Source organism: Ranitomeya variabilis, chromosome 5, assembly GCF_051348905.1.
Source record: "Ranitomeya variabilis isolate aRanVar5 chromosome 5, aRanVar5.hap1, whole genome shotgun sequence".
NCBI lineage: Eukaryota > Metazoa > Chordata > Amphibia > Anura > Dendrobatidae > Ranitomeya > Ranitomeya variabilis.
Genome location: NC_135236.1, coordinates 607,796,287 through 607,813,271, shown reverse-complemented (window position 1 = coordinate 607,813,271; position 16,985 = coordinate 607,796,287).

Below are 16,985 nucleotides of genomic sequence, written 5' to 3'. Positions count from 1 at the left end.
CGGGACGTCACGGGAGGCTGGACAAGCGCGCATTTTAAAATGCGCGCGTCCAGCCTCCCGGCTTGTGATTGGTTGACCGCGATGCAACCAATCACAAGCCGTGACGTCACGGGAGGCTGGACAAGCGCGCATTTTAAAATACGCGCGTGTCCAGCCTCCCGTGACGTCACGGCTTGTGATTGGTTGCGTCGCCCATGTGACTGCGGCGCAACCAATCACAACGCCGGGACGTAATTTTAAAATCCTGCAGGACCTGAAATTACGTCACGGCTTGCTGTGATTGGTCCGCGTCCCGGCAACATGGCCGCCGCGACCAATCACAAGCCGGGACTTCACGTAACCAAGTAAACGCGCAAATTTTAAACAAAGAACGCTGCCGCTTCCCTCGGTAAGGTGCAGGCTGCGTCGGAGAGGTGAGTATAGCAATATTTTTTATTTTAATTCTTTCTTTTACACATTAATATGGTTCCCAGGGCCTGAAGGAGAGTTTCCTCTCCTTCAGACCCTGGGAACCATCAGGAATACCGTCCGATACTTGAGTCCCATTGACTTGTATTGGTATCGGGTATCGGTATCGGATTGGATCCGATACTTTGCCGGTATCGGCCAATACTTTCCGATACCGATACTTTCAAGTATCGGACGGTATCGCTCAACACTAATGATGATTAGTTCACGCAATGCGTAAAAAAAACATAAAAATTTGAATAGGAAAAATATAAAAAAATATTAAATGACAAAAGTGAAGTGGAAAAATGGTGTGAAAAAGAGTGAAAAAGAGACTTTATACTGGTCATCAAAACAAGGAAGTACATGAACAATATTCCAATATTCCTATGACAAAACCATGTTACATCTAGCTGCTGTGGATGTGACAACTGGGGGTACACAAAAAGTATTTGCATTAGCAAGTCTATATAGTTGTTGTCACTCTTCACAATGAGGTGTCATACATGGTTTATGAAAATAGACAGCAGAGAATGCAGCTAACAAACGATGTACAGGCATATAGTACATCATTATTTGTATAGGGGATTGGATAAGGTAAGATATATGATAGCAGCATGGTAAAAAGAAAATGAAGGAGTGAAGTTATTGGACACTAAAGCTGTATGCTTATCAGATTGCATAAGGAGAAGATTGACATATATGTGTCCAGCGCTGTAGATAGTCCATCGCTGTCAGTGAGGTGCTGAGCTGCACTGAGGCTAGAGACATGGAATTTATGCCAAAATCATGTAATGTGGGGATACACAAAGGTGGCTGAGGGGAGAAGATGGGGAAGGAAAGAAGACCCAGGAACAAACCAGATATATCATGTATCAGATATACCAGAATATATCAGATTTTGCTCCCATTAAGAATGTTAAGGTACCGTCACACAAGGCGATATCGCCAGCGATCCGTGACGTTGCAGCGACCTGGATAGCGATATCGCTGTATTTGACACGCAGCAGCGATCTGGATCCCGCTGTGAAATTGCTGGTCGCTGCTAGAAGGTCTGCACTTTATTTGGTCGCTAGGTCGCCGTGTATCGCCGTGTTTGACAGCAAAAGCAAGGATACCAGCGATATTTTACACTGGTAACCAGCACATACTCACCAGCGCGTCCCCCAGCGTCTGCTTCCTGACACTGACTGAGCGCCGGCCCTAAACTGAAAGTGAAAGCACAGCGGTGACGTCACCGCTGTGCTGTTAGGGCCGGAGCTCAGTCAGTGTCAGGAAGCAGACGCTGGGGGACGCGCTGGTGAGTATGTGCTGTTTGTTTTTTTAACTTTTACGCTGGTAACCAGGGTAAACATCAGGTTACTAAGCGCGGCCCTGCGCTTAGCAACCCGATGCTTACCCTGGTTACCCGGGGACCTCGGCATCGTTGGTCGCTGGAGAGCGGTCTGTGTGACAGCTCTCCAGCGACCAAACAGCGACGCTGCAGCGATCGGGATCGCTGTCGCTATCGCTGCAGCGTCGCTTAATGTGACGGTACCTTTAAAGTACCTCTCTTTTAAGTCCATTAGAATTTTTGGGTAGTTATAGCAAGTTTGATCCCTCAACTACATTGACTTTCTGTTCATGAAGGTTAGGGTGGCGTCAGAAGCAAGAAGCAATAGATTTGTGCATACAATAGGCAAAGGGGTGAAATTTGTGGACAAAAGCCAGCCTTTTGAGGTTAATCCTATTGTTGTTTTGTGAAGTATTTTTTGTGGGTATTCTCGATGAGTGAATTTGTTGTGCATCTCAAACAGTCTAATGAGTCTGAATTGGTTATGTGAAACAATTCTCTCTAGTCCACAAAATTGAGAAGAAGGGATAGATCTTATTTTGGCCATGGGGTGACAGCTGGTAAAGTGTAGTAAGCTATTATGGTCATTGTATTAGTAAACAAAGGCTTCCCTTTCATTTTTGAGAATGGTGCTGTCAAGGATGTTAATTGCATTAAGGTCATGATTAAAGGAACATTGATTTCCTTCAGATTTGAATGGAAAGTAAGTACAGAATCTGTCATGCCTTTTCATATGAGAATGTCATCAATGTAGCTTCACCACATTTTACAATATGTTCAGAAATGATGATTTAAAAAAAAAATTACTCCATGTAATACTGTTGTAGAATACTTCTATATAAGACAGTTTTATAACTAGATTTTTGTAATAATTTGTGTTGTCTAAACTAATACATCTGTGCTGCTGTTTTTTATTACAATCGCATTCCTTCCCTTACCTCATATATTTTTTTTACAAAACCAATAACGTGACTTCCTTCCTGGTATATTCTTTCATCCTTATTTTCCCCCCATTCACTTCTTCCCTCTCCACTGAGTCTTCCCCCTACCCCATTCCACTCTCACATTTTAATCAATAGATCATAGAATAATAATAAGTTTCACAATTGGATGCGTAAATAAAATGTTCCTGTGCTGAGATAATCTTATAAATGTTCCTCTACTGTGTACTGTGTAATGGCCGTGTCTGACCGTATAGGAACATGGTCTAAGCATACCACAGCTCCTGGGCAGGGGAGGAAGCAAAAGACTATACAGACAGGACATCACTGGGTCACAGCTGATTCTTTTTGTGTGCTTTCCATAAATTATCTCATTTTTAGAAGTAGCAACAGGTTGCTGTGAGGAAAGAGAAGAAGCTTTGGCCTTTTTAACCCTGCTGTGAAACCATGGGGTCATATAGACCCCAGCGCTGAATAAATGGAAATATTTCTAAAACTGGTTAATCTCAGACATTGAACTTCTATGTATTTTCAAGTAGCATATTTCTGCTTATGTTAATGATATTTTGAATTTGTTTTTCAATTTTGTTTCAAAGTTATTTTCAATTTTCTGTGTTTGGGATCCTTCTGACCCCATAGTACCTTTATTGTCTGATATTTTTTTTTATATTTTCTGTTTATTCACAGGTTTTGCAATGCAATTGTAAATAAACAATGGCTAGACGAACTGTGATGACTCCTGATTAAATATTGGCAGCTTTGGATGCTACTGGTGATGTCGATACTGATAATGCAATGACTGCAAGAAGTTCATTTGTAAAGAACATGGCACTATGACGTGCAGTGAATGCAAGGGCTAAATTTATTGCCAGATCATTCATTGTCATTATGATTTTACTAAAATCCACACAGTTGCAGTTATTGTACATTTTTTTTATTGAATTTGAATACTTTCAGTTATTAGTAAAGCATTTTGGTATAAATTTCAGTTTGTGTTTGATGATGACAAATAAATCACTTCAAAGTTACGTTGATTTCCTAACTGTGTTCTGAAATGATGACAGAATAAAACTTGATTATTCTGAACAGCCAGCATGTTCATTTTCATGAAATATGACGATTTTGAGCCTGGGGTCATATAGACCCCATGGTACCAAAGCAGTGATTATTTTCATGGTTCCACAGCAGGGATAACTAGCTATCCCAAAAGTATCTTTTTATTCCAATATCAACAATATGTTTGCTGTTTGGAAAATAAAAAACTAATGGCTTTTTAACGAGCCATTAAAAGTATCTATTTGATGGTAGTACTAATGGGTTTGCTGATTTTCAAATAAAGAAGCAATGCCTTCTTAAAAACTGAGCAGAAATTACTCCTGTTTGTGAGCAGTTTAAAGGCTATTATTTTGCCTGTAGAGTAAAGCTCTCAGCAGCAGTACATTATAGCTATGAAACACGCTGGAATTTTGTTTGGCTGCCTAATATCAACTTTTGCAATCTTTTATTGGATGCTAATGATTTATGGAATGGAATATTTCTATGTAATATAATATATCCATTACATCCGCTCATTGCTCACCATCATAGAGGGTTTGGCACCAATGATCAAACTCTATAAACAGTATAAAGCTCTGGCAAAAATTAAGACCACCACATTAAAACCCTGTCATGGAAAGCCCAGTCTCCAGACCTGAACCCCAATGAAAACCTCTGGAATGTAATCAAGAGGATGATGGATAGTCACAAGCCATTGAAAAAAGAAGAACTGCTTACATTATTGCACAAGAAGCAGTGTGAAAGACTGGTAGAAAGCATGCCAAGACGCATTAAAGCTGTGATTAAAAATCATGGTTATTCCACAAAATATTGATTTCTGAACTCTTCCTGAGTTAAAACATTAGTATTGTTGTTTCTAAATGATTATGAACTTGTTTTCTTTGCATTTTTTGAGGTCTGAAAGCACTGGATTTTTTAAAAAAATTGACCATTTTTCTTTTTCAGAAAAAAATACAAAATTTATTGCTTGGAAATTTGGAGACATGTTGTCAGAAGTTTATATAATAAATGAACAATTAACATTTTACTCAAAAATATACCTATAAAGAGAAAAATCAAACTGAACATTTTGCAGTGGTCTCTTAATTTTTGCCCGAGCTGTATATACAGTGGGGGAAAGGAGTATTTGAATCCTTGCTGATTTTGTAGGTTTTCTCCCTGACAAAGACATGAATTGTCTGTAATTTTAAGGGTAGGTAATTTTAAAGGGAACCTGTCACCCCCAAAATCGAAGGTGAGCTAAGCCCACCGGCATCATGTCCTCTTCTTGTCTTCACGCTGCAGCTCCGGTGCAGGCATACTTTGCCTGCCCTGTTGAGGGCAGAACAAAGTACTACAGTGTGCAGGCACTGGGAAAGGTCAGAAAGGCCCAGCGCCTGCGCACTGCAGCACTTTGCTCTGCCCTCAACAGGACAAACAAAGTACGCCTGAGCTGGAGCCGCAGTGTGAAGACAAGAAGACGTCATCCTATGAAGATGGGAGGCCCCGGACCGGACCGCGATGCCCAACGGATCGGACCGCCTGCCCAGGTGAGTATAATCTAACCTCTTTTCTCATCTTTCAAGATACATCGGGGACTTATCTACAGCATTACAGAATACTGTAGATAAACCCCTGATGCTGGTGGGCTTAGCTCACCTTCGATTTTGGGGGTGACAGGTTCCCTTTAACATTAAGAGATAGAACATCAAAAATAAATTCTTAAAATCACATTGTATAAATTATATCAATTTATTTGCATTTTGCAGTGAAAAATAAGTATTTCATCCCTCTGGCAAACAAGACTTAATAGTTGGTGGCAAAACCCTTGTTGGCAGGCACAGCAGTCAGAATTTTTTGTAGCTGATGATGAGGTTTGCTCACATGTCAGAAGGAAATTTGGTCCACTCCTCTTTGCAGATCATCTATAAATCATTAAGATTTATAGGTTGTCACTTGGCAACTCGTTGCTGCAACTGCATAAGTGTTCTACTGCAATAGGTCTGGAGACTGGATAGATCACTCCATGACCTTAATGTGCTTCTTTTTGAACCACTCCTTTTGTTGCCTTGGCTGTATGTATTGGGTCATTGTCTTGGTGGAATACCCAGCCACGACCCATTTTTAAAATCCTGGCGGAGGGAAGGGGGTTGTCGCTCAGGATTTTGCGGTACATGGCTCAATCCTTTCTCCCATTGATGCAGTGAAGTAGTCTTGTACCCTTAGCAGAGAAACATCCCCAAAACATAAGGTCTCCACCTCCATGCTTGACATTCAAGACAGTGTTCTTTGAGTCATAGGCAGAATTTCTCTTTCTCCAAACACAGCGAGTTAAATTAATGCCAAAGAACTCAATTTTTGTCTCATCTGACCACAGCACATTCTCCCAAATCACTCACAAAATCATCTATATGTTCATTGGCAAACTTGAGATGGGCCTGTACATGTGCATTCTTGAGCAGGGGGACCTTGTGGGACTGCAGGATTTTAAACCGTTATCGCATAATGTTTTACAATGCTTTCCCTAGTGACTGTCGTCCCAGCTGCCTTGAGCTCATTAACAAGTTCCCCCATGTAGTTTTAGGCTGATTTCTCACCTTCCTCATGATCAAGGATCCCCCACGAGGTGAGATTTTGCATAGTACCCCAGATCAATGTTGATTGACGGTCATTTTGTATTTCTTCCATTTTCTTACTATTGCACCAACAGTTATCTCCTTCTCACCCAGCATCTTACTTATGATTTTGTGGCCCATTCCAGCTTTGTGCAGGTCTGTTATCTTGTTCCTGGCATCCTCATAAAGCTGTTTGGTCTTGCCCATGTTGTAGAGATTAGAGTCTGACTGATTGAGTGTGTGGACAGGAGTCTTTTATAAAGATGACTATGTAAGACAGCTGTCTTTAATGCAGGTTATGAGTTGATTAGGAGTGTCTAACTGGTTTGTAGGAGCCAGAACTCTTAATGGTTGGTAGGGGATCAAATACTTATTTCTCATTACAAAATGCTAATAATTTTATGTAATTTATGCAATGCGATATTCTGGATTTTATTTTTGATATTCTATCAATGATAAAATTAACCTACTCTTAAAATTATAGACTATTCATGGCTTTGTCAGTGGGCAAATTTACAAAATCAGCAAGGGATCAAATACTTATTTCCTCCACTGTATGTGTATATACAGTAAGTACTTGAAAATACCCTTTTTTAATAAATCATCTTCCAATGTTCCTGTAGCTATTGTTGTTAATTAATATTAACAGGCACCTCAAAAGATAGTAAAATCCTCTCTGTGTGTGAAGAAAACAGAATTTCCCCTAAGAATGAATATAACAGCACTTCTCCAGTGTATTAAAAAATAATATCTCTCTTGAGTACAATTATAACAGCATGACTCCTGTGTATAAAAGGTAACAGAATCTACCTGTATGTGAATATAAGAGTTCTTCACCCACTTATAAAGAAAACAACATATATATATATATATATATATATATATATATATATATATATATATATATATATATATATATATATATATATATATATATATATATATATATATATATTGGGCTGTCCTAGGCAAAATGATGATCCTTGATACAATAATATAAAGCTGCAGTTTTTATCCCACAATGCACTGGCATCTTTATCAAGTGTAAAAAAAGCTGCAACAACTTGTACAATTGAGAAAGATGCCAGTCCGGAGTGGAAACGCATTGTAGAATAAAACATCTTCTTTAAATTAATGGAGCAAAGATCTTCAATTTGGTTAGCGCAGCCAAAATAGGGATTTGTCTTTACCTTTAATCATCCTGGTGGAGGTCTTTCCTCAGCCATGGGACAGCAGTAACCATTACTGAGCTTTCACAGGAGTTGTGTCTACATAACTCGCTCAGGTGACCACAAGTGATGAAAGTGCTCAAGTGCTCAGTACACAAATCAAGCAGGTCGGTTGCTTGGACAGGGTCTACACAAGTAGTGAAAATAATTGAAGCCAATGCAAACTTACGTTTTTTTCGTGAAGACCATTAAAGAAGGCCTGGGGGGGATTCCTGAAATAGATTGAAACAGCACTCTAATAGAATGGGAACAGCATGGGGAAGATGACTGGTTGTTGCTGGGAACAATTTACTTCACTTTTATGAACTGACAATAAAACATACAAAACCGAAGGTAAAATAGATTTTATAGAAAAAACTATTAGGAAACATTTTTTCCTGTATAATGACTTGTATGTAAGGCAAAATTAAAAAGAGAAAAAAAGGGAAAGAAAACCCCCACATCCTCCAACCCTTAATAGCGGGGCTATCGCTCACTATATTTCCCCATCGCCTATGACTATAGTAAATGACATAGTGGAGGGAGAAATGAAAGATTTTGAGCGGGAGTGCCTGATTAACCTATAAAGATTTTGAGCAAGAGTCACCTGATGACTCTGGCTGCTAATATAGTAGAGTAGATGGATGAAGACAAGAAAAAGAAAAAATCATGAACCATATACCATTTTTGGGGTGAAAAGGGGTCCATGGGATTACACTAGTAAAAAATGAATATTTGAATTGGCTTTATGTTCATCTGCTGTCATCTGGTTGGGTTGAGAAGTCTGGCCAACCCAAGCCTTGTTGATTTTGATGAGTCAGCCTGTCAGAATTTCAGTTGACAGGAAGATACATCTATCAGTTATTATGTTACCAGTGGTACTCAAAACCCGCTCTCACAAAACGCTATTGGCAGGGCAGGCCAGCACCTTCAAGGTGTAGAGGGACAGTTCATGTCACGTGTCCAGCTTTAATACCCAACAGTTGTATGGCACAGAGAAATCACGGAGGATGCTGGTACAGTCGGCTAGGTACTCCTTCAACATCTTCAAAAAGTATTCCCTCCTTGTTAGACTCCCCCACGCATCAGGGCCTGGGAGCTGAGAGGGTCCAATGACATTGTCCTAGATAGTGTTCCCCTGACTGTGTTGAACCTGGTGGGTGCCTTTTTCATCTTTTCTTCTTGCTTGCCCAAGGATCTAAGACCTATGCCGCCAGTGTTGAAAGATGGAAATAGTTGTATTAATTGTTCTAGTAGGGCCTTCTGATTTCCTAACCTTCTATGCAGCAGCAAAGAGAAAAGGAAAGTTCTCCTTGTAGCATAGCTTCAAAAGAATGAACAATAATGTGAGGATCACAGGAAAGGTAGCCAGACATAAAGTCCGCCATATATGCCTAATTTCAAACAGGCAATACTTCCTTGTCCCCACCAGGAGGATGACTCTCCATCTACTCCATCTCCCTCTCCTACTACTCCTCTAAAGCCCATCCATATTGAAAACATGGGCTGGAGCTGGTGTGGGTAGTACCCTCTGTTGAGCAGGCAACCATCTCCTTCCTGTTCCTCCTCCTCACTATCATGCAATCAGTTCTGAGAAGATGAGATAAGGCTGGGCTTAGTATTACCACCCTTTGTAATTTCTTCCTCCATGTTCACCTGGTCCACATGGACATCCTCTTTAATTGTAAATAGAGAACATTTGAGTATACACAGAAGGTTATGCTGATTATGACATCATTGCAGCTCCCCATTTTGGTTGATTCTTCAAAGTTTTGTAGAACTTCACAGATGTTAGGCATCCATACCAATTCGATGTACTTATGTGTGGAGGCTGACCGGAATACCGATGGGCATGGTGTAGCTGGTATTCAACTACTTCCCTCTGCTGGTCACAAAGCCTTGTCAACATGTGCAATGTGAAGTTCCAGTGTGTGGTCACGTTGCAAGTCAGTCAATGAGCTGGCACTTGCAAGAGCTGCTGCAGCACTGGCAGACCGACAACAGCTGTTGGGGACTTGCAGGAATGTATGCACAAGCAGTGTACCTACACAAGTACAGTAGCTCAGTCAAATCTGGATAGGTTTTCAGAAACTACTGAGTCACCAAGTTGAGCTTGTGAGTCAGGCATGGTATGGGTGTGAGCTTGCCAAGCTTCAAAGCTACCATCAGGCTACGCCATTATCTCACACGACCATGCCTGCTTGTAGATTCAGCATTGAGAGCCACAGATCTGTTTGTTCTGTTATACCTTTTCGCAACACTGTTGCAGTGTGCTGTTTGTCATCTAAACAAATTATTTTCAACAGAGCCTGTTGCCGCTTCACTGACGTTAAGCTGCAGTGCTTCTGGCTTGGGACTGATATGGACTGAGATGACAATCTTTAGATGGATGTTGATGAGAAAGAGTGGGTGCAGGAACTGGTGTAGGAGGTGGAGGAAACCCTTATGGACATAGTGCTCACAATCCTCGGCGTTGGTAGCACGTGTGCAGCCCCAGGGTGCAACTTGGTCCCAATCTCAAGAAGATTCACTCAGTGTGCCATTAGAGAAATGCAGCATCTCTGGCGACAAGCAGTTGTTCATGTGTCAGTCATTATGTGGACATTCCCAGCAACTAAATTGGTCACGGCATGGGTGGTGTTGTGGGATGAGTGCTGGTGTAAGGTGTGGTTGGCCAACCTGGAAAAATAGGGGCTGCTGAGGACTGAGTACCAAGGGACGGCTGCCACCATGAGATTGAGGAAAGCTTCGGTGTCTACAAGCCTAAACAGCAACATTTCCATGCAAGCATTATGGTATTGTGCCCATTTAGTGTTTGGGCCTGTGGGTGGGAGGCTGGTTATTTTCTGTTTCATTCCAAGGCCTAGGGTAGGGACTGCTGAACGCTGACGTAGAACAAAGAATTGGACGTGGTTGCGGATGGTGCTTGCAAATGTGCAACAACATGTGCAGGGCGGTAGGCATCTGTAAGCACGTTGCACAGGGAAGAGGCAGTGGAGTCACCTGCAGACACTGATTCTTGAACCAAGTATTCAACTGACTAAATCGGGTCCTTTTATGACATGTGCCTGAGCATGCTGGTAGTAGTCAGGCTAGTAGGTGGTCAGGCCCCTGCTGAACTTGGTATGGCACAGGCTACAAATTAATATGATTTTATCATCTGAATGTTCTTGAAAAAAGTGTAAGACTGGGGAAGACCTAACACTTGGATTGGAAACTTGATGTGTGTGGGTGCTTTAGGGATGCTCGCCATCTCTCTCTGGCCACCCCACTGCCTCTTCCTGCCTGTCGAGGTGCTGCAGACACATCCCCTTCCCTCTGTATGGCACTTTCCCAGGTTCGACAGTGACTTCATTGTTCACCACCTCATCCTCCACTTCCACACTCTGGTCCTCCTGATGTGTTGACATTATAACATGACTTGTGGGCCACTGTGTTTCATCATCATCCACCTCTTGAGATACTAATAGACGTTCTCCACCTAAGTCTTCCTGTGTCCATGGCTTCTCAAATATTTTGGCATCACTACTAGTGTTGAGCATTCCGATACCGCAAGTATCGGGTATCGGCCGATACTAGCGGTATCGGAATTCCGATACCGGGATTCCGATACTTGGCGCGTATCGGATACCGGAATCGGAAGTTCAATGATTCAAAATTCAGAAATTCAGCCAATGAGAAAGATTCCAAGTGTGGGCACATCCTGTTTAGCATGGAGGGCATGAAACTACTGGCAAGGCTGTGATTGGCTGCTGAAATGATGTCATGATGCAGTTTAAAAGTCGCTGGCGCCATTTTGCGATCACTCTGCTGTGAATTCAGTTAGTGACAGGACGCTGTTTGCTGACTGAGGGACAGTTTAGAGATAGCGATTTGCTTCTTTGTGCTTTCCAAAGGCTAATTTAGCAACCGCTGTGTTCACCTACTATTCACCTTCCTTTTGCCTTGTAGCGCTGTTTTCACAGCGATCTGCAAGGTCTCTGTGTGTGTGTGTGTGTGAGTGCAGCCCACTCTCTAGTCTGAGTGCAGCCACATAGGCCATCCATAGCTGGTTGTATTCAGTTCAGGGAGGGTGGTTCATTGCCTCATACTGTCCTTTTTTTTTTTTTTTTTGAAGTAGTGCAGGCTGCTGCACATTTTTTCCAAAAATTCCTATTAGTGTCTTTCCACCCGTCTCCAGCTAATTTGTGGAAAAACACTACATAGGATAAAGTAGAGGAGGGTTTTTGGGCCTTGCAGCGCCGTTTACGGCTGTCTGCACGGTCTCCGTGTGACTGCAGCTCACCCTGTAATCTGTGAGCAGCTATAGCCTGGTTGTCTCCAGCTCAGGGTTTTTCACTGCGTCATACCGCCAAATCAATTTTCTTTTTTTTCAAAGTAGTGTAGTCTGCTGCTAATTTATTTTAAAAAATCCTATTAGTGTCTTTCCACCCGTCTCCAGCTAATTTGTGGAAAAACACTACATAGGATAAAGTAGAGGAGGGTTTTTGGGCCTTGCAGCGCCGTTTACGGCTGTCTGCACGGTCTCCGTGTGACTGCAGCTCGCCCTGTAGTCTGTGAGCAGCCGTAGCCTGGTTGTCTGCAGCTCAGGGTTTTTCACTGCGTCATACCGCCAAATCAATTTTCTTTTTTTTCAAAGTAGTGTAGTCTGCTGCTAATTTATTTTAAAAAATCCTATTAGTGTCTTTCCACCCGTCTCCAGCTAATTTGTGGAAAAACACTACATAGGATAAAGTAGAGGAGGGTTTTTGGGCCTTGCAGCGCCGTTTACGGCTGTCTGCACGGTCTCCGTGTGATTGCAGCTCTATCCGTTGTCAGTTCAGCCCCAAAAAAATAAATAAATAATAAAGTTCACCAAACACACCAGTTACACACCACTTTACATTTGTGTAGGCCACATTAGCTCATATTCAAGTCTAGTCCACACTTTAGAAAATTAGTGTGTCTTATACCTGTTAGGAGGAGTTGCTCAGGAATAAGCACACAAAGCCGTTAGTACTTTTCTGCTTATCTTTATCAGTCAACCAAGATGAAGAAGGCAGTGAGTAAGGCACGTGGGCGTGGGCGTGGGCGCGGAGCAGGGAGGGGACGTGGGGATTCTGTGCCTGCTGCGGGCACCGGTGAGTCATCAGCACCCACTTTCACAAGGGAACAGTCGTTCATGCGCAGCTTTGTCGCCGAGCGCCGTACACCGCTGCTGCGTGAAGACCAAATTGAAGCCGTTGTGGGATGGATGGCAGCTAATGCATCAACTTCCATTAGTGCCACATCCTCTCAGACACAGAGCACTGGAGAGCAGCCATCTGTCTCTTCACCACCTGCAAAATTGCCCAGGCAGACAGAGATCCCAGGACAGGAGCAGTCTCTACTTCTGTTCTCTGAATCATCTCTTGGCTTGGAAACAGGGGGCCAGCCAAGCAGCATTGGAGAAATGGAAGAAGAGGCAGGGTGCAGTGATGCCCAACAGCTTTTTCTGTCTTCCTCTGAAGAGGCGGGTGGGCCAGTGGCTCCGGTCACCACCTCGCAGGCCGCATCAGCTGATGATGACACTCAGGTGCCACTTACTGGTGCGTGCTCTGCTGCTGAGACTACCCAGGAGGAGCAGTTGGGGGCAGAGGGTAGTGTAGATGATGAGGTCCTTGACCCATCTTGGCGTCAGGGACAGGAAGGTGGTGGGAGCAGCTCTGAGGAAGAGATTCCCCGTACGGCCCAAAGAGGGAGAGGGAGGGGGAAGACTGCGGATCCTGCAGCCTCCGCTTTGGCACCCGTAAGGAGCATGTCTCTTCCAAAAGTCAAAAGGGGGGCTCCCAAGACTTGCAGTGCCTGGTCCTTTTTTGACACAGTTGCAGATGACATTTGCTATGTCAGATGCAAGGTGTGTCATCAAAAAATCAAAAGAGGTCAAAAAGTCGCCAACCTCAATACCTCCAACATGTGGAAACATGTGCGCAACAGGCACCCGGCGGAGTTAGACAAACACACTGAAGAGCTAGGCCAACCAACAGCGGCAGCTACCACCTCTTCAGCTCGTGTTGCCTCTTCCTCTAGCTCACACGCAGCTGGTTCGGCTTCCTCCCAGGATCGCCGTGGAAGAACCTCTGGCCCTGTTGTCCAGAGACCCGCTGTCATTCCACCCGCAGCACCACTTTCCCAGTCAACCACACACTCCCAGCCCAGTCTACAGCCATCGGTAGTACAGGCATGGGAGAAAAGGCGGCCTTTCTCGTCAAACCACCCACGAGCACAGGCTCTGACTGCAGGCATTGCCAAACTTCTGTCACTGGAAATGCTGTCATTCAGGCTGGTGGAGACTGACAGCTTCCGTGACTTGATGTCATTGGCAGTCCCACAGTACAGTGTGCCCAGCCGCTTTTACTTCAGCAGGCAAGCCGTCCCTGCCCTGCACAAGCATGTGGAGGGACACATAAAACACGCGCTACTGAACGCCGTCAGTAGCAAGGTCCACCTCACCACCGATGCGTGGACCAGTCAACATGGACAGGGGCGATACCTTTCCCTCACTGCCCATTGGGTTAATGTCGTTGAGCCGGGTACAGACCGTGCGAGTGGCGCAGGACGTGTCCTGCCCACTCCAAGGATTGCAGGAATCCATTCTGTACGCATTGACTCCTCCTCTTACACCAGTTCCTCAGAATCATCGCTGCAGGAGCCGTCACAGTCCACCTCCACATGGACCCGTGATGAACGTGTACCTGTTACGACCGACATGAGCACAGCCGTGGCCAAACGTCAACAGGCCGTGTTGAAATTAATTTTTTTGGGGAATCGTAGCCACACAGCGCAGGAGCTCTGGAATGCCATCAAGCAGGAGAGCGATGTGTGGTTTGAGCCAGCGAATCTCCAGCCAGGCATGGTAGTGTGTGATAATGGCCGAAATTTGGTGGCAGCTCTGGGCCTCGGCAACCTCACTCACATCCCATGTCTGGCACATGTGCTCAATTTGGTCGTGCAGAGCTTTTTGAGGGACTATCCGGATCTTGATGCACTGCTGCACAAGGTCCGCCTAGAGTGTGCTCACTTGCGGCGTTCCAGCACGGCAAAAGCGCGCATTGCGGCTCTGCAGCGCCGACACCGCCTGCCGGAACATCGCATCATATGTGACCTACCTACCAGGTGGAATTCCACGTTACATATGTTGGAGCGGTTGTGTGAGCAGCAGCAAGCTGTAATGGAGTACCAGCTGCTTCAGGCGCAAAAAAGTCGCAGTCAGCGCCGTACAGACTTCACAACCACAGAGTGGGCCACTATGAATGACGTCTGCCAGGTTTTGCGTCCCTTTGATTATTCCACGCGGATGGCGAGTGCAGATGATGCACTAGTCAGCATGACTGTCCCCCTTATCTGCCTGCTTGAAAAATCACTGCAAGCGCTAAGGGATGATGTTGTGGAAGAGGTGGAGGATGAGGATTCACCATTTCCATCATCTGTGTAGCCGGCAATGTGTCATGCGACCGCCACGCTGACAAAACAACTGAAATGTAAGGGAATCTGTCCCCCCCCCCCAAGGCGTTTGTTACTGAAAGAGCCACCTTGTGCAGCAGTAATGCTGCACAAGGAAAAAGGTAGCTATTTTGGTTTTGCTCCTTGCACACGCAAAACTTAACACTTATAAAATGTGTCCACTGATACCGTAAAACCGTCCCGGAGGTGGGACTTTCCTTCGTAATATGACGCAGCACAGCCGTCATTCCTACCCCCCCGGCGCCGCGCCCCGGCTCCTCAGCGTTGTTTGATTCCGTCCCGGAGCCTGCGCTGTTATGTTATCCCGTGGCCAGGCACACTTAGCGCTGCCCGTCTTCTGGCATCATTTGGTGTCAGGCTGGCTGCGCCTGTGCGGCCACGCTGGCCGAGAGCCCGCCTCGCAGTGTCTTCTGATTTAATCCCACTGGGGGCCTGGGATCTATGGACATGCGCAGTGCATATCTGAACCTCCACCTCTCACTCATCTCCCTATGGCTTCTTCAGACTGTTCGGTGTCAGCTGGTCCCTAATAGCATGCCACGGCCGTGACACCGCACAGTCTGAAAAAGAAGCCGTAGGGAGGGGAGTGAGAGGCGAGGATATGCACTGCGCATGGCCATGGATCCCAGGCCCCCAGTGGGATTACATCAGAAGACACTGCGAGGCGGGCTCTCGGCCAGCGCGGCCGCACAGGCGCAGCCAGCCTGACACCAAATGATGTCAGAAGATGGGCAGCGCTAAGTGTGCCTGGCCACGGGATAACATAACAGCGCAGGCTCCGGGACGGAATCAAACAACGCTGAGGAGCCGGGGCACGGCGGCGGGGGGGTAGTAATGATGGCTGTGCTGCGTCATATTACGAAGGAAAGTCCCACCTCCGGGACGGTTTCACGGCTTCAGGGGACACATTTTAAAAGTGTTTAGTTCTGTGTTTGCAAGGAGCATGATGAAAAGAGCCACCTTTTCCTTTTGCATCTTTTGTGCTGCACAAGCTGGCTCTTTCAGCTACAAACGCCTTGGGGGGGGGGTTAAAGGTTCCCTTTCGACTTTCTCAGGCTTCGGCCTACATTGTGTTCCTCTGCTTTTCCACCTGCCCCTGGGCTCCAACACCGCTAGTTGCCGTCCAGAAGTGCTGTACGCACAGTCAACAGTCGCTCCTCTGTTATTGGGGTTCAGTAACGTCAGCTGTTCCCCTGCTGTGTGTGTGGCAATCCCTCCTACCTCCTCCAACCTCCTCCAACCTCCTCCTCCTCCACCTGTCCCTGGGCTCCAACACCGCCAGTTGCCGTCCAGAAGTGCTGTACGCACAGTCAACAGTCCCTCCTCTGTTATTGGGGTTCAGTAACGTCAGCTGTTCCCCTGCTGTGTGTGTGGCAATCCCTCCTACCTCCTCCAACCTCCTCCTCCTCCACCTGTCCCTGGGCTCCAACACCGCCAGTTGCCGTCCAGAAGTGCTGTACGCACAGTCAACAGTCCCTCCTCTGTTATTGGGGTTCAGTAACGTCAGCTGTTCCCCTGCTGTGTGTGTGGCAATCCCTCCTACCTCCTCCAACCTCCTCCTCCTCCACCTGTCCCTGGGCTCCAACACCGCCAGTTGCCGTCCAGAAGTGCTGTACGCACAGTCAACAGTCCCTCCTCTGTTATTGGGGTTCAGTAACGTCAGCTGTTCCCCTACTGTGTGTGTGGCAATCCCTCCTACCCCCTCCAACCTCCTCCAACCTCCTCCTCCTCCACCTGTCCCTGGGCTCCAACACCGCCAGTTGCCGTCCAGAAGTGCTGTACGCACAGTCAACAGTCCCTCCTCTGTTATTGGGGTTCAGTAACGTCAGCTGTTCCCCTGCTGTGTGTGTGGCAATCCCTCCTACCTCCTCCAACCTCCTCCTCCTCCACCTGTCCCTGGGCTCCAACACCGCTAGTTGCCGTC